We start from the raw sequence: 23,786 nt of genomic DNA on the forward strand, positions 1-23,786 counted from the left end.
TGTCAAAAAGCCAAAGGCAAGTTTATTGTCATATGCACAAGTATATGGATGCAGCTTTACAGGCACATGGCATCATATAAACAGCACTCACAAGATAAATATAGATTAAACATAAATCATACATAATTTTTACAGGAAAGAATGTAATTTGGACAAAATAAGTCTATTTTAGTGTAAAGCATTCATGGTGTTGCTAGACTGTAGTGATTAGGGTTTTTCTGTTTTGATCTGGGTGGTTGAAGGGAAGTAGAAGTTCCTTAACCTGGTGGTGTGGGACTTCAAGCTGCTGCACTTCCTGCCAGGTAGTAGATGAGAGAAGATGACATGGCCCAGATGGTGGGGTATTTGATAATGGATGGTGCTTCTTGAGGTAGTGGCTCCTGTAGATACCACTGACAGTGGGAAGGGATGTGCCTCTGATGTAATGGGCAAAGCCCACTGATCTTTGCAGCTTCCAGAAGCTTCTCTCCAACAGTACTGTGGGAACGTGTTCGCCAGAGGCACTGTAGTAGTTCAAGATGGCAACGTACCACTAATTTCTCAGTGGCACTTTGAGTTGGACAATTACTGCTGGATTTGCTGTGATGGCTTCAACCTGAATATTAATAATGCTTTAGAGAAATGCTCTTTAAAAACCAGCAAAATTGAAATTCAGTGTTAGCTCCAATTTCAAAGAAAGCCATAACTCTTTCCTTCATCCAACCTTTCCTGGACAATTTTCCCTGCCTCCAGGACCCCTGCCCAATCATCTCTCAGACCTTCTCTACTACTACTAAGTTCCAGAATTGATAGGGCAGAGAGGTTGGAGTGTGGGTACGGGTGACAACGGTTCTGAAATCTTTTGGAATTAGGTGTTGACTACAAGATAATTCTTCTTCACAGCAACTTTAAGTTGAGAATGTACCTTGTTTTCAAAACAGATCAGAACTCAAGGATTAAGAATTAATTTTATTCACCATAAATGAGGCATCCATTGGTCATGGTCGACCATGGATATTGTATCCCAGCTGGCTAGATACGCAAGTCCAGCCAGTACAATATGGAGAGCAAGCTATTGCCTATGTAGCGAGCTCCCATTATCCACACAGCTGATGAACTCAAAGGAACAGCAGAGACCCATACAGTTTGGCACCAGCAGCATTGCAGAGATTGCCAATCAGCATTGAACTCAATGTAGGAGTGCCTTAGGGAATCCAATCCTGGATTTTCCTGTCAGAGTTTACTCCCAAAGCCTTCTCCATGCGTGGGTCTATCCTTCTCCTAGATGAGCTGCCAATCACGGCTGATGAGATTCATCTGCCCAAAGTGACTAGTTTTAAGGTGCCAGTAACCCTTCTTTGCCCCTTCTGTCTATTTGAGGCACACACCATATACATTTACATGAGTTAGGAATTTGCTGTATTGTGTTGGTCAGAACACAACATGCAATAAAAGCTACAACATTCAACAATAAAGAATTCAATATTCACAATTGTTTAATGTTATTTCCTGTACACATGTGTAAAGGGGAATGAAAATAATTATTACTCTAGAGCTAATGCAACACAAAAGATAATGAACATAATAATAATAAAGAAACACAGTAAATATAGGTACATAAGATAGCTTATATACATAGATTTAATATATGTTCATAAAGTGACACTCAGCAACTGATAATGTGGCTGATTGGAAATAATAAAGTAGTTCTGGAGTTTGTGGGTAGAGGTGTTGATCAGCCTTGCTGCTTGAAGAAAGTAACTCTTTTTGAGTATGGTGGTCCTACATAGCCTCCTCTCTCATGGGAGTGGGACAAACAGTCCATGAGCAGGGTGGTTGGGATCTTTGCAGCACCCTTCTGTATAACTCTTCTTAATGTGGGTAGGCTGGTGTCAGGTGTGCGTTGGGCAATTTTACCTACCTGTTGTAGAGTTTTCTTATCTGCTGCAATGCAGTTTCTGTACCATGACGTGACTTGTTAGGATGCTCTTACTGCATATCTGTAAAATGATGTGAGTATGGATGTGCATCGTCCATCTCTCTTCAGCCTCCCCAGAAAGCAGAGGAGTTGCTGAACTTGTTTGAAACTCATTGCAGTTTCCATTGCTGTGTGAGAGGGGTGTGAGTGCTGTGAGCTCTCCTGAAGTTGATAACCGTCTCCTTTGTCTCATTGACATTAAGGAAGAGGTTATATGCCTGACAACATTCCTTGTGCTCTTTCATCTCCTCTCTGTAGACCGTCTCATCATCGTTGGCGACAAGTTCCTCCAACGTTGTGTCATCAGCAAACTTGACAATGTGATTAGTCAGATGTTTGGCTGTGCAATCATCTGTGAGTAGCATGTACAGGAATGGGCTCAGTGTATAACCCTGGGGACACCCGTGTTGAGGATGATGAGTACATCCTGACTATCTGAGATCTGTTTGTTGGGAAGTCCAGCACCCCATTGCGTAGTGATATATTTAGACCAAGGAGTAGGAGAATAAATGTCTGTGGGAGAATATAGAGTTAAACACAATACAAAGAATTATATATTAAATGTTAATAAAGTTAGAGTTAGAGGATGGATATGGAATAAAATGTACATAAGTACGTAAGTGTGATAACATATGACATGGCAATCATGGTCTCATGATTATGATTGTACTTGGCAAATTTTTCTAAGTAAGTAGTTTGCCATTGCCTTCTTCTGGACAGTGTCCTTACAAGATGGGTGACCCCAGCCATTATCAATACTCCTCAGAGTTCGTCTGCCTGGCATCTGTGGTACAACCAGTGGTATAACCAAGGCTTGTGATATGCACCAGCTGCTCATATGGCAATCCACCAACTGGCCCCATGGGTCACATGACCCTGAATGGGGAGGGGGGGGGGGTGAGCAGGTGTGACATTTTGCCCAAAGGTGACCTGCTGACTAGTGGAGGGAAGGAGTGCCTTACACCTCCATTGATAGAGACAAATCTCCATCCCACCACCCACAATAAGAAGGTAAATAAATAAATAAATACATATGTGGATAGATAAATAGATAGATAGATAGACAGATAATTAGATAGACAGATAGATAGATAGATAGATAGATAGATAGATAGATAGATAGATAGATAGATAGATAGATAGGAGGTAAACAAATCAATGAATATACTCTGTATTTACAGTACACTGTGTATTAGCAATGTATAAAAAGTCAGTTAAAGAGTCTACAGTGCGGTGATGGAGTAAAAGATAGAGGGGTTGGGGCTAATTAGAATGCTTGATCAGATTAACTGCCCAGGGGAAGAAAAGTTTAGGATGGTGTGTTTTTTTTTTGTCTTAGTAGCCCTGAGGCATTTTGAAAAAGGGAGCTTTTGGAAAAGGCAGTTTGCAATCTACCTATGATCTGAATGTGATTTTAGACTAACGTGAGGCTATGTTAGTGTGATTTCAGAATGGGAAATTATGTCAACATCCCTTTTTCACAACACAGCTTATTCCCATTCTTCTCTGAAAGATCATCTAATTTCTCATTAAATGCCAGGTTTACTTGCGGTAATGCATCTGAAATCCTAATAGCATCTTCTAACCCTTTTTCCTTTTATGTATGTAGTCAGACAAGGGGCTTGGAGATAGAGTAATGTTGTGTGAACTCCTTGTGGAATGCATTATGTCATTACTATATAGTAATCCACTGCAGTGAAGAAGAACTTTAATGAGACCACATCATTATTTTTTTGGCCTTGACATAATTCCTCACAAAACTGTTGTAATTACTTCCCTCTGATTGTACATTATTTTCATTTTAAATAAATGAAGTTCAAGGATAGTAATGATCCAGCTTACATGTGTGCCCCCAAGTGCATTTGGAGACCATGCATTTAATCATTCCAGTTGGACCAGAGGGCGTAAACGTGTATTCTATCTCTTTCTTACAAATGAGTCAATAAAATGAACATCTCCTGAGTGCCTGTGTGCATATGCTGCACTGTTCTGCATGGAGACTTGGAGAATTGCTTAGAAGATGACAGAGAAAAAGACTCTTTTAAATTAGATAAGATGGGGAGATTTAACCCTGCAAATATTGACATCTCCTCAAGATGTAAGACTCAAGATTTAAATTCAAAGTAAAGTTATCAAAGTGTATATAATATCACCCCAATATTCATTTTCTTGCAGGCATTCACAGTAGAACAAAGACACGCAATAGAATCAATTAAAACTGCACTTAAACAAAGACTGACAAAAGCTAATGTGCAAAAGTCAAACTGTGCAAATACAAAAAAAGTAAATAGATACCTAATACTGAGAACGTGATTTGTAGAGCCCTTGAGAGTGAGTCCAAAAGTTGTGGAACCAGTTCATTGTCAAGGTGAGTGAAGTTATCCATGCTGGCTTAAGAGTCTGATGTCTGATGGTCAGTGCTCATAAAGGAGAGCAAAATGATTGTTACTCCAGATCTGTTGCAATATTAAAAACACAATAAGCATAAAAACACAAAAAATATAAACATAAAAGCAATCCTATAAAACAGGATGCACAAGTAACTGTCGAGTGTAGTTACACAGTATGATTAGCTTGTGTACATAGAGCTGGGCATCCCAACCTTCTTTATGCCATGGACCAATACCACTGAGCAAGGTGTTCATGATCCCCAGGTTAGAAACCCTGAGCGTAGCCTGATTGCACATACATAAAGTGACGATAGGGGTTGGTCAGGGTTGGCTAATGGCTGAAGGTGTTGGTCAGCCTGTCAGCTTGCGGAAAGTATCTGTTTATGAGTCTTCTGGTTTTGGCGTAGATTTGAGGGATTTTGGGGGGACAATAGGTGCAGGAGTAGGCCATTCGGCCCTTTGAGCCAGCACTGCCATTTACTATGATCATGGCTGATCATCCACAATCAGTAGACTGTTACTGCCTTCTCCTCATATCCCTTGACTCCACTATCTTTAAGAGATCTATCTAACTCTTTCTTGAAAGCATCCAGAGAATTGGCCTCCACTGCCTTCTGAGGCAGAGCATTCCACAGATCCACAAATCTCTGGGTGAAAATTTTTTTCCTCAACTCCATCCTAAAAGACCTACCCCTTATTCTTAAACTGTGGCCTCTGGTGCTGGACTCCCCCAATATCGGGAACATGTTCCCTGCCTCTAATGTGTCCAATTCCTTAATAATCTTATATGTTTCAATCAGATCCCCTCTCATCCTTCTAAATTCCAGTGTATACAAGCCCAGTCGCTCCAATTTTTCAACATATGACAGTCCCGTCATTCTGGGAATTAACCTTGTGAACCTACGCTGCACTCCCACAAAAGCAAGAATGTCCTTCCTCAAATTTGGAGACCAAAACTGCACACAATACTCCAGGTGTGGCCTCACCAGGGTCCTGTACAACTGCAGAAGAACCTCTTTGCTCCTATACTCAATTCCTCTTGTTATAAAGGCCAGCATGCCATTAGCTTTCTTCGCTGCCTGCTGTACCTGCATGCTTACTTTCAGTGACTGATGAACAAGGACACCTAGATCTCATTGTACTTCCTTTCTTCCTAACTTGACACCATTTCCTCCTCATCTCCATCCTAAATGTACTCCCCTGAATCTTGAGGCTATGTCCTCTTGTTCTAGCCTCACCTACCAGTGGAAACAACTTTCCTGCCTCTATCTTATCTATACCTTTCATAATTTTATATGTTTCTATTAGATCTCCTCTCATTCTTCTGAATTCCAGTGAGTACAGTCCCAGATGACTCAATCTCTCCTCATTGTCTAACCCTCTCATCTCTGGAATCAACCTGGTGAACCTCCTCTGCACCGCCTCCAAAGCCAGTATATCCTTCCTCAAGTAAGGCGATGAGAACTGCCCACAGTACTCCAGGTGCAGCCTCACCAGCACCCTGTACAGTTGCAGCATAACCTCCCTGCTCTTAAATTCAATCCCTCTAGCAATGAATGCCAACATTCCATTTGCCTTCTTGATAGCCTGTTGCAACTGCAAACCAACCTTTTGCAATCCATGCACAAGCAATCCCAAGTCCCTCTGCACAGCAGCATGCTGCAATTTTTACCATTTAAATAATAATCTTCTCTTCCATTTTTCCTTCCAAAGTGGATGACCTCGCATTAACCAAAATTGTACTCCATCTGCCAGACCGTTGCCCACTCTCTTAACCTATCTATATCTCTCTGCAAACTCTCCAAATCTTCTGCACAATTCGCTTTTCCACTTAATTTAGTATCATCAGCACCACACTCGGTCCCCTCTTCCAGATCGTTAATGTATATCATGAACAGATGTGTCACACCACTCACTACCGATTGCCAACCAGAGTAACACCCATGTATCCCAACTCTCTGCTTTCTATTAGTTAACCAATCTTCTATTCATGCTATTCATGCTATTCACCCCCAACTCTATGCATCCTTAGCTATGGACAAGTCTTTTATGCGGCATCTTTTCAAGCACCTTCTGGATATCCAAGTGAATAATGTCCATCTGTTCCCTTCTATCCACTGCGCCCATTATATCCTCAAAGAACTGCAGTTATGACCTTTCAAATAATTTTCTGCCTGTATTGTACATACTGTGTAACTGTTACACTCTATTCAGCATTCTGTTATTGCTTTCCTTTGTACTGCCTCAATTATCTGTTTGGACAGTCCATAAGAGGCTTTTCACTGTACATCTATATATGCAACAATAATAAACTAGTTTACTCAATTATCCAATATTAGAAGCAGGTAAAATTATAATGCTTTAAAAAACACGTTTGGATAGGTACATGGATAGGAAAAGTTAAGATCTGGGTCAAATGCTGACAAACAGGATTAGTTTAGATAAGGGACGTTATGTAATACTAGCTCTGTGGCTGTGAACTCACTTTTGAGGACTCTGGGATTCATGTTTTGTGTATATTTTTATTGCTTGCACATTGAATGTTTGACTGTCTTGGTTGTGTAGGTTTTTTTGTGGATGCTATTGTGTTTCTTTGTTTTGTGGTTGCCTGTTAGGAGACAAATATCAAGGTAGTATAATATATACATACTTTGATAATAAATGCACTTTGAACTTTGAACTCTGAAATTTATTTGGTTGGCATGGATGTCACCATACTGCATAACTTTATGAATCTATCTCACCCGTTATCTCAACTATTTGGAGACTTTTGTGCTAAAGCGAACCAAACAGGAACTAGATTGTTATTTCGGATGTGATTATTTGCACTCATTATTGATGTTCTGATTCTAAAACTACTCTTTTTTATTCCAAATATATCTAATTACTTGAATATAAACTCTGAGATGTGAGCTAAATTCATATCTCAGAATCAATATTCTAGGCCTCTCAACACCAGTCCAATAAATCTACAATTATCTTACAGAATCCCAGGTTTTGTACTTGTCCTCTGTTAATGTTTTTAATGTTTGATAAACACATTGAAATCTGGGTCAAGCGCTGACAAACAAGAGAGATTCTGCAGATGCTGGAAAGCCAGAGCAACACACACAAACTGCTGGAGAAACTCAGCAGGTCAGCCAGCATCCATGGAATTTTGGGCCGAGGCCCAAGACTAGAAAGGAAGGGGGAAGATGCCAGAATAAGAGGGCAAGGGGAGGGGAAGGATGACAGGCTAGAACAGTGGTTCTCAACCTTTTTTCTACTTGTGGCTGACTAGTGGCTTTGATTTAACACTTGGCCCCCACCCTACATAGTCTCTGTTAGCTGCTAAAGGTTATTTTTTGGTCAACTGTACTAATTATTCTAATATACAGTAATTATTTATGTGTTAACAGGTTGTAGATATTATTATATGCTAGATATAATGTTACAGGGTGTATTTAGAAATTAAACAATTTCAAAGGTCTGAAAAAGCTACTGCAGCTTTCATGAACCATTTTAGAAGTAAGTATTGCAACATACAGAGCCCAGAGGAAAACAAACAGAGCCAGCCTCCTGCTGCGTACTTGCTGATCTGCCTCGTTGCCGACAGCCCGGCCCAGTCTGCAGTGTGTGAGTTGGTGGTAGATCTGGAGCAGGGCTCCGAGGGCTGCCCTGCAGGGAGTGAACGGTGATTTGTGCCTGGTCAAACAGTAGCAGCAGAGGCGTGCCACACCCCCTTGAACCAACCCCCACCCCACAAATACACACATACCGAAACCAAGGTGCTTTTTTGGCTCATTGGCATCCAATTCAATTACATATATTCATTTACCTTTTATTTAAATATCTTAGTAATATTTCACTAAATCAGTAAACTTATCATGGCCCATTCAGAAACTCCTGTGGCCTCCAGTTTCTTGCTTTTATACTTGTGGCCCCCTACAAAATCTGGCATGGCGCCCAGGGGTCCAAACGGCCCACGCTGAGAACCACTGAGATAGAAAGTGATAGGTGAAACCAGATGGGTAGGGGAAGGGGGATGCAGTAAAAATGGGGAGTCATAGGTGGGCAAGGTAAAGGGCTGAAGATAAAGGAGTCTGATAGGAGATGGGAGTGGACCATAGGAGGAAGGAAAGGAGGAGGGTGTGGTGAACTACATATACCTGTCTGGACATGCACCCCCCCCCCCCCCCCCGCTGACTGCTCCTGCGGCTTCTCCCACGGACCCCGGTATAAAGGCGATTGGAGACACAGCCCCGGCCTCAGTCTCCAGGATGTAGTGTGGTGGTCAATTGCTGCTTGTTCTTTCTTCCAGCCAATAAAAGCCTATATCTCACCTCACGCCTCCGAGAGTTATTGATGGTGCATCAGAGGGGCACCAGAAATTGGCGGTAGGCAGTTGAGGAAGGGGAGCCAGAATGGGCAAATGAAGAATAGGGAAGGAAGAGGGAGAAAATTAGTGTTTGAATCGTGTCAAGTATGTGCGGAGCAAGAATAACAGCTGAGAAATAGGATTAAACCTTTTTGCCAAATCATATTAGCTACAGTACACTCGGGCCTCCCTCCCCCCAAGGGAAAGAAGCGTGTGAACTCGAAAAGCCCATGGAAAAAGAGAAAGGCCCTGTGCGTTGGGGGCCAAATCAGTTCACCCAGCAATCAGTTGATCCAATGTGGCTCAAAACCTAACTCTTTTCATTCTTGCTTTTTTTTAACTCCTGAGCTTTTTAATTTCTTGAATGTATTTCACAGACTGTCATAAAGACACTTAACTAGAAGACTAAAAATCAATATCCCAGCTCCCTGGATACTGGTTCTGCAGTTCTACTGCTCCTTTGCAGAGAGCACAGCAGGAAAGCGTAAGAGGAAACAAGTTTAATCGGAGGTTTCCATGAGGAGAATTGCACTGATGCTTGAAAAGGACAAATCTGCAGAGTAGTGGGGAAAGTACGAGGGAGCAGGGAAAATTGGATAAGCTCCTTCACCGGTACAATGGACCAAATTGCTTCCTAAGCTGCCTGGTTCAAAGACTTTGCATTTATCTTTTCTGCAAGTGAATGGGAAAACTTTTGATTTAATAGTATTTCCATTCGAAGTGCCCTCCCTGTCAGAGTTGGCAAGAGAAAATTGAGTGCTCTTCATTACCCCGTCCTTAGGATCGCAACATGCACCAGGTGAGAGAAATGGCTCACTGTGGTTCAGAATAGAAGAACAGCTGGATACATTCTGAACAGGAGCAAGGGAAAACAAATGAAGTCATAGACTATTCTCTTCTTTTTCTTTCCTCCATTCTTACCTCTTGTACCTCTTTGTACTGGGCTCCAGGATGTTATCTAATAGTGTTCTGAACTTCCATTTCCCATCACACTAACTTCACAAAGAAGCTTCTAAAAAGCCCTTTTGAAATCGGAGTCAGGCAACAGAAAGGACTTAAACTTGATGTAGGATTTCCTTCTAAAGATTTTTTTCACACTTGTGTACAAGATGATTGAATGAACATCCCAGGGCAGAAAGGGCTAGTAAGAGAGGGATAATTTTAAGGTGATTGGAGGAAGGTTGTGTCAGAGTCAGAGGTGAGAGACGGACTGGGATGGCTCGCTGCTCCGCTGAGTTTTCTCAACTCTGTGCTGGACTGAGGCTATGGCCTGCAACTAGTGGGATTCTGAATCAGCTGCAGTGATACCTGGTATTGTGAACTTCAGTTCTGAATGTTGTTTACTTGCTTTATTGGTTTGCACAATTTGTTTTTTTTTTGTTTACCCTCTGCACACTGAGAGTTCGAGGTCTTCTTAAGTTTTTGATGGATTCTATTGTGGTTCTTTGTTCTTTGGCTGCCTGTAAAGAGATGAATCTCACGGTTGTATAAAGTCTACAAACTTTGATAATAAAATGTACTTTGAACTTTCTCAATCCTTCTAAATGCCATGGAGCCTTACCATTAACTGAGGGGTCCATGGACCCCTGGTTTAGGGTAATGTCAGAAGTAATTTTTTTTAAATTTCATGTAAAAGGTGTGTGGAACTGATGCACCATCAATAACTCACTCTGAGACGTAAGGCGAGATATCGGCTTTAATTGACTGGAAGAAGGAACAAGCACTGAGTGACCACCATACTACATCCTGGAGACTGAGAGGCCGGGCTCAGACCTCAATCGCCTTTATACCAGGGTCTGTGGGAGGAGCCACAGGAGCAGTCAGCACGGGGCGTGTCCCGACAGGTATATGTAGTTCACCACAGGAACACACTTCAAGGGGTGGTGGTAGAGGCAGGTAAATTAGAGCCATTTAAAGCGACTCAAATGCACGTGGATGATAGAAAAAAGGAGGGCAATGTAAATTACAGCATAGTATAGGGTTATGTTGATCTTAGACTAGGTTAAAGTGTTGGCACAACATCGTGGGCCGAAGGGCCTATACTGTGCTGTAATTTCCAATGTCCTGTTTCTATAAGATTCATGCAAAAACAAAGACTGAGGCGAGTCACATGAGGCCTGAAGTAGAATCTCGGTGCAAAACATCGACTGTTTAGTTCTCTCCTGAGTGCTACCTGACATTAGAACGTAAATACATAAGAAGCAGGAGCAGGAGTCGGCCATCTTGCTCTGCCGAGCTTGCTCCACCATTCAATAAGGTCTTGGCTGATCCGGCTGTGAATTCAGCTCCAGCTACTCAACTTTCCCCTGTAATGTTTAATTCTCCTGCAAGGCACAGATCAATCAATCTAACTGTAAATAAATATACATAATCAGATAGCTTCTGCACGTTTGCTGAGTTCCTCCAGCATTTTGCGTGTTTTTTGTGTGTTTTTGCAGAATCCCTTGTGCATATGTGTGTGTGTCTGTAGAAATCAGATTGTCTCATTCCCCTGGTATTGCTATTGATATTGGTTATTGTCACATATGCCAAGATACAGAGAAATGCTTGCCTTGCATACTATTTATACAAATCAAATAATGACACAAAGCATCGAGACAGAACAAGGTAAAACACATAATGATGCAGAATAAAGTATAAAAACTACAGAGAAAGTGGAGAAACATTAACAGCATTTAAAATACAATAAGATGATTAGATTTAATAGCAAAATTCAGCCCCTCGAGTCAACTTTGCATTCAATCCTTGCTGATTTGTGTTATCTTTCAACCCCATTCTCTCACCTTCTCCCCTTGGCTAATCAAGAACCTATCAAACTTAATATACCCAATGACTTGGCCTCCATTGCTATTTGTGTGCAATAAAGTCCACAGATTCGCTACCTGCTGGTTAAAGACGTTCTTCCTCAACTCTGCTCTAAAGGGTTATCCATGTATTCTGAGGCATGCCCTCTGGTCCTAGTCTCCCCTTTAATGGAGGCATCATCTGCACATCCACTCTATGCCATTCAATGTTCAGTAGATAGAAGGTACACGGACCAGAAAGATTTAGAGAGATACAGATCAAATGGGAACAAAAGAAACTTGCTTCATTAGGAAACATGGCCAGTATGGACCAGTTGGGCCAAAGGGCCTCTTTCCATGCTGCGATTCTATGACCATGACTCTAAATATTTCAGCCCTTGAATTCACGTTCAACATGGGCAATACAATGGCTGTTCATGCAAAGAAAGCTCCAGGGTAGAAGACTAGTTTTATTGTCATCTGTACTTCAAAATATACAGTGAAATGTGTCATTTGCATCAAACCAATCCAGCAAGGATTGTGCTATTGTGCGTAAGACCACAAGGTATAGGAGCAGAATTAGGCCATTTGACCCATCGAGTCTGCTCTGCCATTTCGTCATGGCTGATCCATTTGCCTCTCAGCCGCAATCTTTGGCCTTCTTCCCATGTCTCTTCATGGGCTGACTAATCAAAGATCTAACAACCTCTGTCTTAAACATACCCAATGACTTAACCTCCATAGCCACCTGTGACAACGAAGTCCACAGATTCACCACTCACAAACTAAAGATATTCTTTTTCATTTCTTTTCATCTCTATTCTGAGGCTGTGTCTGCTAGTCATCGACTCGCCCACCATAGAAACATAGAAAAATAGAAAACCTACAGCACAATATAGGCCCTTCTGCCCACAGTGCTGTGCGGAACATGTATTTACCTTAGAAATCACCTCAAGTTACTCATAGCCCTCTAGGCTACCATAGGAAACATCCTCTCTCTCAGGGACTTTCAACATTCGATAGTCTTCAATGAGATCCTCACCCCCCCCCCCCCCCAACCCCCGTTCTTCTGAATTCCGGTCTGTACAAATCCAGAGCCAACAAATGCTTCTCATATGAAAAGCCTTTCAGTCCTGGAATCATTTTCATGCTGCCACAGTTCCAGCACCAGCATACAGATCCAAAACCCACAAACCCTAAGCAACCGTCTTTGGAATGGAGAGGAAATGGGGGAACCCAGAGGAAACCTACCTGGTCACAGGGAGAACGTACAAACAGTGGCGGGATTTGAACCCCGATCTTACAGCTGATGCTGTAATACATTGTGCTAACCATTACATGACTGTGCTGGATAGAGAGGACCGTTAGAGCAGGGGTCCACGGAACCATCAGTCAATGGTAGGGGTCCATGGCATACAAAAGATTAGGATCCCCAGAGTTAGAGGGTAGTAGCTGAAGTATATAATAGAGTGTAGAGTGAGAAGGGGAGTGCAGTAAAGGAGTAGGTGGTAGGACATAAAATATAGAGGCAAGAAGACTGGGGTAAATGCAGGCGGTAAGAGATAATGATTAGACTGTGAAGGGTCAGGGAATGTAGAGGAGGCTTAACCCGAAAGCAGAGCAGTAGAGCTGATTCAGCAGTTAATGATAACTTTACTAATAGATGGCAAAATTACAAGCCACGATGGGCACAAAATACTCCATATGACTTCTAAGCGGACACTACCTCACTACTTCTTTTTCTTGGTTTTTTTTGCTCTGCTTATTTTAACGTAACAGAATCACTAGATTCTGCTTGATGGTTCCGGAAGACTGGAAAATTGCAAATGTCACTCCACTCTTCAAGAAGGGACAGAGGCAGAAGAAAGGAAACTATAGGCCAGTTAGTCTGATCTCAGTGGTTGGGAAGATGTCGGAGTCAATTGTTAAGGCTGTGGTTTTGGGGTAGTTGGAGGCACATGTTAAAATAGGCTGTAGACAGTATGAATTCGTCCAGTGAGAATCTTGCCTGACAAATCTGTTGAAATTCTTTGAAGAAATAAAGAGCAGGTTAGGCAAAGGAGCATTGGTTGATGTTGTGTACTTGGATCTTAAGAAGGCCTTTGACAAGGTGCCACGTGTGAAGCTGCTTAACAAGCTATGAGCCCATCATATTACAGGAAAGATTCTAGCATGGATGAAGCAGTGGTTGATTGATAGGAGGCAAAGAGTGGGAATAAAAGGAGCCTTTTCTGGTTGGCTGCCAGTGACTAGTGGCGTTCCACAGGGGTCTGTGTTGGGAGCGATTCTTTTTATGTAATTTGTCAATGATTTGGATGATGGAATTGATTTGTTGCAAAGTTTGCAGACAATATGAAGATAGGTGGAGGGGCAGGTAGTTTTGAAGAAATAGAGAGGCTACAGTGAACAAACAGATTAGGAGAAGTGACAGATGGAATACAGTGTTGGGGAATGCATGGTAATGCACTTTGCAGAAGAGATGAAAGGGCTGACTATTTTCTAAATGGAGAGAAAATACAAAAAAACGGAGGCACAAAGGGACTTGGGAGTGCTTGTGCAGGATTCCTTAAAGCTTAATTTGCAGGTTGAGTCTGTGGTGAGGAAGGCAAATGCAATGATAGCATTCATTTCAAGATGACTAGAATATGAAAGCAAGGATGTAATATTGAGATGTTAAGAAGCACCAGTGAGGCTTCACTTGGAGTATTATGAATAGTCTGGTACCCCTTAACTTAGAAAGGATGTTCTGAAACTGGAGATGGTTCAAAGGAGGTTCACGAAAATGAGTGCAGGATTAAACAGCCCATCACACAAAGACCGCTTGATGGCTCTGGGCCTGTATTCACTAGAATTCAGAAGAATGATGGGTGACTTAATTGAAACTTATCAATAGTGAAAGGCTTTGACTGAGTGGATGTGGAAAGAATGGTTCTTATGGAGGAAGAGTCTAAGACCAGAAGACCTAGCCTCAAAATAGAGTGACATCCTCTAAGAACGGAGATTAGAAATAATTTTTTTAGCCACAGAGTAATGAACCTGAGGAACTCATTACCACAGGTAGCTGTGCAGGCAAAGTCTTTATATACAAATGTATATTTAAGGCAGAGGTGGATAGATTCTTGATTGGTCAGGGCACGAAGGGATGGGGGGGAAGGCAGGAGATTGGGGCTAAGAGGGAAAATGGATCAGCCATGATGAAATGACAGAGCAGACTTGCAGGGCCAAATGGCCCAAGTCTCCTCCTATATCTTATGGTCTTTTGGTCTTATTTAAAAGACATGTATATACTTACTGTAATTCAGTTTTTTTTGTCTATATTTATTTATCATGTATTTCATTGTACTGCTGAAGGAATGTTAGCAAGTTTCACAACATATGCTGGTGATATTAAACCTGATTCTGATTCTGAATTAAACACAACAGACAAGGTAAACTTTAGGCAGGGTGAGTGGAAGCCAGGAGCAACTGTTTGAGGCCAGCCAGTTCAGTGAAGAAACAAGGATTGTGCATGTGAACTGGGGTTAAATAGGCTGCAAGGGAGGAGTCTGCAACAAGTGGCAGGTGAACCCGGTTAGCTTGCTGGAGCTGGGAGGTGGCTGTGTGTGCAGGATGGGAGGTGTCAGTGGTAGCATGCCTGACAGAAGGGTTTAGAGGGTAGAAAGTAGGAGGTAGGGATTGTGGTGAGTAAGGGGTAGGAAATGGGTGTTAGAGGGCAGAGAGAAGGGTGAACAGTATGGAGCATGTCATATGACATGGGCGATCATGGTCTTTTTCTATAGAAATGGTTTGCCGTTGCCTCCTTCTGCTCAGTGTTTTTACAAGATGGATAACCCCAGCCATTATCAATACTCATCAAAGATTGCCTACCTGGCGTCAGTGGTCACATAACCAGGACTTGTGATATACATCAACTGCTCATATGACCATCCACCACCTGCTCCCACGGCTTCACGTGACCCTGATCAGGGTGTGCGGGGGGTGCTGAGCAGGTTCTACACTTTGCCTAAGGGGGATCTGCAGACTAGCGAAGGGAAGGAGGGCCCGACATCTATTTTGATAGAGACATATCTCCACCCCGACACCCAATGGAGTAGTTTGAAAAGTCAAGTCATCACAACGCTAAGCAGTATTGCACCCATATTGTACTGCCTCAGTACTTTTATATTTGTGTGCTGTAGCACTTACTTTTTATTCACAGTTATTTTGTAAATAACACTATTCTTTTGCACTTCTGGTTAGATGCTAATTGTATTTCATTGGTTTTGTATCTGTGCTCGGCACAACAACAATAAAGTTGAATCTATCTATCTATCTATCTATTTATTGTCTTGTGTACAGGTATAATGAAAAACTTACCTGTGTCAGCCTCACAAGCAGAAAGCATTAGAGACACAATATTCATAACAGCAACATAAATTCTACAAAATTATACAAGCAAAAACACAATTTGGAGCCCATTGCAGTGCAAAGTGATCATACTGTCATAACACTGAGAAAATGATCAAAGTTTGCATGGGCTGGTTTCTAGAACCAAATGGTTAAAGGGAAGAAGCTGTTCTTAAACATATTGGTGTAGAAATTCTGTGCCTCCTGCCCAGTGGTAGCTGCAAGATGATGGCATGTTCCTGATGGTGGGATCTTTGACAATGAATGTCGCTTTCTTGAGGCAGCGCCTCCTGTACAGAGCAACACGCACAAAATGCTGGAAGAACCCTGCAGGTCAGGCAGCATCTGTGGAAATGAATGGGCCACTGGCCTTTCTGGCCAAGACCCTTCATTGGAGATGAAATGGAAGGAGGAAAATAACAATAATAATGAACTCTTGATCTCTCGATCTACCTCATCGTGACCTTTGCACCTCTTTGCCGACCTGCGCTACACTTTCTCTGTAACTTTGACATTAAATTATTTTTATTCTGGCATCTTCCTTCTTCTTTTCCAGTCTCCATGGAGGGTCTTGGCCTGAAATATGTTTCTAAGAATAATCTCTGGAATGAAAGGGTTAACATATGGGAGGCGTTTGGCAGCTTTGTGTCTGTACTCACTGGGATTTAGATGAATGAGGCAAATCTCACTGAAACATCAAATATTGAAAGGCCTGGACAGAGTGGACATGGAGAAGATATTTCCGTTAATGGGACAGTCGTGGACCGGGGGCACAGACTCAGAATAGAAGGACGTCCCAGTAGAACAAAGAGAAATCGGAATTTCTTTAGCCAGATGGTGGACAACTGATTGACTTGTCAGGGTGGTTTGAGTCTCTCAGAAACCGCTGATCTCTGGGGATTTTCATGTTCAACAGTCTCCATTTTACAGAAAATGATGCGGGGAAAAAAAATCCCTTGAGTGGCAGTTGTGTGGCAAAAAGCATTGTTAATGAGAGAGGTCAGAGGAGAATGGCCAGACTGGTTGAAGCTGACAGGAAGGTAACTCAAGTAACCACACTTGCAACAGTGGTGTGCAGAAAATCATCCCACGTTGAAGCTTGAAGTGGATGGGTCACAGCAACAGAAGTCCACGAACATACACACAGTGGCCACTGCCTGACCTGCCGAATTCCTCCACAGGAAGGCAGGGTTTAAGGGTCGGCACAAAATTGTGGGCCAAAGGGCCTGTACTGTGCTACACTATTCTATGATTGTATGAATATCAATTTCTCTAAATAGCAGTAATTTCTCTCCCCACCTTCCTCTCTCTCTCTTCTTTCATTCTAGTTCTGGCTCCCCTCTTACTTCTTCTCTTCTCCTCACCTATCACCTCCCTCCGGTGCTCATCCTTCCCTTTCACTCATAGCCTACTCTCCTCTCCTATCAGAATTCCTCTTCCCCAGCCCTTTACCTTTTCTACCTGTCACTTCCCAGCTTCTTACATCATCCACCCACCTGAATTCACCTATCAAATTCTAGCTTGTCCTTCCTCCCCTCCCTCCACCTGCTTGTTCTAGCACCTTCACCCTTCCTATCCATCCTGAGGCCTGACATGCTGCTCCCTCAGCATTTTGTGTGTGTTACTTTATAATCCACGTTCTGTTGCTGCCTTTCCTTGTGCTACGTCGACCTACTTATGCTTTGAACTGTTCTGCATGAATGGCAGGCAAAAGGCAGGACTGTAGTATAACGGTTAGTGTAATGATTTACAGTACTAGCGACGTGGGTTCAGTTTCACCACTTTATACATTCTTTGTACTTGTACTTTCTTGTACATTCTTCGGACTTTGTACATTCTTCCCATGAACAGATGGCTTTCAAAACAAAGTAAATTTTATTATCAAAGTACATACGTATGTGCCACCATCTACAACCCCGACATTAATTTTCTTGCGGGTATACTCAGCAAATCTACAGCATAGTAACCAGAAGAGGGTGAATAAAAGATCAACCAGAATGCAGAAGGCAAACTACTGTGCAAATGCAAATATAAGTAAATAGCAATAAATAATGAGAAGATGAGATAACGAGATAAAGAGTCCTTATAGTGAGATAAGTGATTGTGGGACCATCTTAGTGGATGGGCAACTGAGTGTAGTTATTCGCTTTGTTCAAGAACTTGATGATTGAGGGGTGGTAACTCTTCTTGAACCGGGTGGTGCAAGTCCTGAGGCTCTTGTACCTTCTACCTGATGGGTGCAGCAAGAAAAGAGCATGACTTGGGGGGTGGGGATCTCTGATGATGGATGCTGCTTTGCTAAGACAGCATTTCATGTAGATGTGCTCTGTGGTTGGGAGGTCTTTACCTGTGATATACTGGGCTGAATCCACTAGATTTGTAGGATTTTCCATTCAAAGGTTTTGGTGTTTCCATACCAGGCCATGATGCAGCTAGTCAATGCATTCTCTACTACACATCTGGAGAATTTGTCAAAGTTTTACATGTCATGCCAAATCTTCGTAGTCTCCTAACAAAGTAGAGGCACTGCTGTGCTTCCTTCACAATTGGATTTACATGCTGGGTCCACGATAGGTCCTCTGAAATAGTAGCCCCAGGAATTTAAAACTGCTAACCCTCTCCACCTCTAATCCTTCAATGAGAACTGGCTCATGGACCTTCGGTTTCCCTCTCCTGGTCTACAATCAGTTATTTGGTAATGAGTGAGAGATTGTTGTTACTACACCACTCTGCCAAATTTTCAGTCCCCTCCTGTATGCTGATTTATCACCTCCTTTGATATGGCCCACAACAGTGGTGTTATCAGCAAACCTGAATATGGCATTGGAGCTGTGCTTAGCCACACTGTCATAGGTGTAAATCAAGCAGAACAGGGGACTAAGCACACAGCCTTATGGTGCACAAGTGCTGATGGAGATTGTGGAGGAGATGTTGTTGCCAATCTAAACTGACTCGAGTCTGCGAATGTGGAAATCGAGGGTCCAAATGCATAAGGAGGATGCTCCAGTTTCGTCCACATTTCAAAGATGTTAGTAGGTTAATTGGTCAAATGGGTGCAATTGGACAGCATGGGCTCGTTGGTCTGGTAGGGCCCGTTACCATGACATACCTCTAAAAAGGAACTTGTAACTGTACCTTGGCTCATATGACAGTAATCAACCAATTATTATTAACAAAACACCAAGTTCTTCGTTGGTTACACAGCGCTTTGAGATAACCGGTACCCATGAAGTGTGTGATACAAATGCAAGCATTACTTTCCCAAATATAGATAATCTCATGGGATCATCCTTAGCTATTTTCTAACAGACAGCGTCAGCTATTCAAAGAAATAGATGTATCACTGTAGAATGGGTTTATTATCAGCTTACAAGCCAACAAATTAATACATTGGAATAAGTTCGCAAGTACAAATATTCCAAAAATATATGCAACCGATGTGAGGGTTTTCTGTCCCACATGTGCAAGAAATGTACATCTCTTCAGTCCAGTTAGCTACACAGGAATTTAATTTAAGCACATAAGATTGCACAGGGAAATATGCAGATACATTTTAAGATACAGTCAGGCATTTATATACCCACAGACATACATGAGAGTAATTCAAGTTGCAAATCTAATATCGAAAACTTCTCAAGAGTCTAGAGAGAATTACCAGGATGGAAAATGCATTAGCTGATAGACCTTGAAATACTGGATGTGTTCAGATTTAATTTTCTAAGAGGTTGTTTATCATTTTCAGATTTAAACTTGCCTGTGTCTGTGCATCTAATCTGGTCCCTCACAAAGACTGGAAAACACGTTCTGCTTCATTTGCAGGGAATAAACTCATTGAGCAAAATGAAAGAGTTGAGAATATTTTGTTTTATTAAAATCAGAAATGAAGCAAAAAGGAACTTACGACTCAGAAAGGCCTTAACTCGGAAGGTGCCAGAGGACGTTAGAGGATCACACAGCCAGTCAGCTCTTTGAAACAGCTAGCTCTTTGTAGGAGTCCCACTCCACTGCATTTTTTCCATAAGCCTGCATTTTTCTTTTCCTCTTTACTGAACAGCTTCCATGTGGAAGCTCAGACAGTTCATTTCAAAATGAAACAGCTGTATGAGAAAGCATCTTCGTATCTCAGTCTGTCACAGGAAGGAAGGGTGCATAAAAATATTGCCAGAATACGAGAAATGGCTTATAGGTAGAGGTTGGCTGGTTAGGTCGTTACTCCCTAGAGCACAAGGTGACTGAGGAGTGTCTGCATGAAAATGATGTGCTGACTTGGGAGGGAGTTCAAAGGAGGTTCACAAAGGTGATTCTGGGATTGAACCGTTTATCATATGAGGAGCATTTGACAGCTCTGGGCCTGTACTCACTGGAATTCAGAAGAATGAAGGGGCATATCATAGAAATCTATCAAATGTTGAAAGGCCTCGATAGAGTGGATTTGGAAAGGATGTTTCCTGTAGAGAGGGCGTCTAAGACCAGAAGATACAACCTCAGAATAGAGGGACGTGCATTCAAAATGGTGGCGAGGAGGAGTTTCTTTAGCCATGAGTGGTTAGTCTGAGGAATTTGTTGCTGTAGGTGGCTGCAGAGGCCAAGTCCGTTGATAGATTCTTGATTAGTCAGGACATGAAAGGATATGGGGGAAGGCAGGAGACTGGGGTTGAGAGTGAAAATGGATCAACTGTGATGAAGCAGTGGAGTGGACTTGATGGGTCAAATGGCTTAATTGTGCTCCTTTATCTTATGGTCTTACGGACACTTGCAAACTCCCAAACACAATCCTCACTGATCTGATTTGATGCAAATAACACATTTCACTGTATGTTTTGATGTACAGCTCACAAATAAAGATAATCTTCTGGAGATCCTTTGCACAAACAACCATTGAGTTGTTGCAGGCCTGTCATGTTGAGTGTGAATTCAAGGGCTGATGTTCTCAGAGTCAGAGTGATAGAATGACACAGTTTAGTAACAGGTCCTTCAGTTCAACTGGTCCATGCTGATCAAGTTTCCCGTCTAAGTTATTCCTATTTGTTCTCTTTTGGTCCAAATCCCTCTCAGTCTTTCTGGTCCATGTACCTTCTATCCTCTGAATACTGAATGGCATAGATAGAGTGGATGTGGAGAGGATGCCTCCTATAGTTGGGGAGTCTAAGACCAGAGAGCACAGCCTCAGAATACATGGACTTCCCTTTAGAATGGGGCTGAGGAGGCATGACTTTAATCAGCAGGAAGTGAATCTGTGGAATTCATTGTCACAGATAGCTGTGGAGGCCAAGTATATTTAAAGCAGAGGTTGATAGGTTTTTGATTAGACAAGGCATCAAATATTACGGGGAGAAGGCAGAAAAATGGGTTGACAGAGAACATCAGTTAGCCACGTTTGAATGGTAGAGTGGACTTGATGGGCTGAATGGCCTCATTCTGCTACTATATCAAATAGTGTTATGATCTTTTAAATGCTGCTAATGTTTTTGTCTCACTGCACTTTCTCTGGAGCTGTTACACTTTATCCTGCAGTGTTGTTCTTTTACCTTATTCTTGCTCAATTCACTGCGTAATGATTTGAACTGCACAAACGGTATAAAAGTTAACTTTTCATGCAAGCAAAAATGATTTAACAGAATAGTTTAAGACTAAAGACTAGGTTTGCTTGTTACATGCATACCAAAGCATCAAAACACAGCGAAATGCTTCATTTGCGCCAGTGACCAACACAGTCCAGGGATGTGGTGGGGCAGCCCGCAAGTGTCACCAAGCTTCAGCAGCAACGAAGCACGCGCCCAACTCAATAACCCTAACTCGTGCATCTTTTTATGGAACATTGGAGGAAATACACATGATTATGGGGAGAAAGCACAAGCTTCTGACAGACAGTGGTGGCAACTGAACCTCAATTGTTGGCACTATAAAGTGTTTCATTAATCTTTACACTACTATGCTACTGCTGGAGATGGAGATTTATCCGCATGATTATTCGATTGCAAGAAGCAGGAACTATTCTCCACTTGAGAGATGATTTAGAGATGAAGATCATTTATTTTATTTTTTATATTTGGAGATATAGCACGGAGCAGGCCTTTCCAGCCCACAGAGCTGTACCATTGTGTAACCCACTGATTAAATCCTAGCCTAATCATGAGACAACTTACAATGACCAATTAACCTACTAACTGATACGTCTTTGGACTGTGGGAGGAAACCCTCATGCACATGGGAAGAATGTGCAAACTTTCTTACAGAAAATGCCGGAATTGAACCCTGAACTCTAATTCCCCGATCTGTAATGGCATAGCGCTAACCACTGTACTACCTTGGCATTCCATGACAAGTTTAGGGAGAGGAAAGCTCTCGGCTTAAGAACTGGGAACATAGATTTAAAATTGTGGAAAAGGTACAGCAGGATTTGTGAATAAGCTATTCTTTCACCCAGCGTGGTGATGGTCTGGAGGTGTCTGCCTGGAGCTGTAGTGGAAACAATATAGGTCAGGGCTGTCAACAGGGAATTGAGTAGCACTTCAGAGAGAAATATTTGTAGGGCTCTAAGAGTGGAGCACAGGAATGGGACTGACTGGTTTGATCTATAGTACATGGAGTCAATCATAGACTCAATGGGCCAAATAGCGTCCACCATGATTCCAGAAGTTCTACATTCTTTCTCAATCTATCTTTTGCAATGGAGCTTATTTTACATTCTTGCTAACCAGAGAAAAGAGACCTCCTGGAAAGGCTCAATCATAGAACCCTGAACATTGCAGCTCGGTGCAGGCTTCTTGGCCCATGATGTTTCACTGACCTTTTAATCTACTCTAAAATCAATCTAACATTCCTTCCAACATAGCCCTCTATTTTTCTATTATTTATGTTCCTATATAAGGGTTTCTTAAATGCATCTTTATCACCACCACTGGCAGGTGTTTTACACACCCACCACACTCTGTGAAAAGAACTTTACCTCAGACATCCCCTCTGTAATTGCCTTCAAATTATGTTCCTTGTATTAGCCATTTCTGCCCTAGGAAAAAAGCCTCTGGCTATCCACTCTATCAAGTCACCTCACATCCTCCTTTTCTCCAAAGAGAAAAGTCCTAGCTCACTCAGTCTATGATAATAAGACGTGCTCTTTAATCCAGGCAACATCCTGGTAAATCTCCTCTGCACACTTTCTATAGTTTTCACATCCTTCCTGTAGTGAGGTGACCAGAACTGTTTTGTACCAAGCTTTGGCAAGCTCCTTCGCTCCATCCACTCCAAAAAGCGACATTTCCTGGTGGCCACCTATTCCCATTCTACTTCCCATTCCCATTCCAACATGTCAATCCATGGCCTCCTCTACTGCCACCATGAGGCCACACTCAGTTGGAGGAGCAACACCTTATTTTCTGCCTTTGTAGCCTCCAACCTGATGGTGTGAAAATTGATTTCTCGAACTTTTCGGTAATTGTCCCCCATCACCATTCCCCATTCCCATTTCCCTCTCTCACCTTATCTTCTTACCTCCCTCTCCTATCAGATTCTACCTTCTCCAGCCCTTTAGCTCTTCCACCAATCAACTTCCCAGCTCTTTACCTCACCCCGTCCTCCTCTCTCAGTGTCACCTATCACCTGCCATCTAGTATTTCTTCCTTCCCTCCCCAACCTTTTTAGTCTGACTCCTTCACCCTCCCTTTCCAGTCCTGAAAAGGGTCTCAGCCAAAACATCGATTGCTTACTCTTTTCCATAGATGCTGCCTGGCCTGTGAGTTCCTCCAGCATTTTGTGTGTGATGCTGTGGAAAAACTTGTTTTGCATACTGTCCGTATAGATCATTTCATTATGACAGTGCTTTGAGGTATTCCATCATTAAGGACCCCACCAACAGGAACGTGCCCTCTTCTCACTACTACCACCAAGGAGGAGGTACAGGAGACTGAAATAAG

The sequence above is a fragment of the Hypanus sabinus genome, chromosome 11, assembly GCF_030144855.1.
Source record: "Hypanus sabinus isolate sHypSab1 chromosome 11, sHypSab1.hap1, whole genome shotgun sequence".
Taxonomy (NCBI): domain Eukaryota; kingdom Metazoa; phylum Chordata; class Chondrichthyes; order Myliobatiformes; family Dasyatidae; genus Hypanus; species Hypanus sabinus.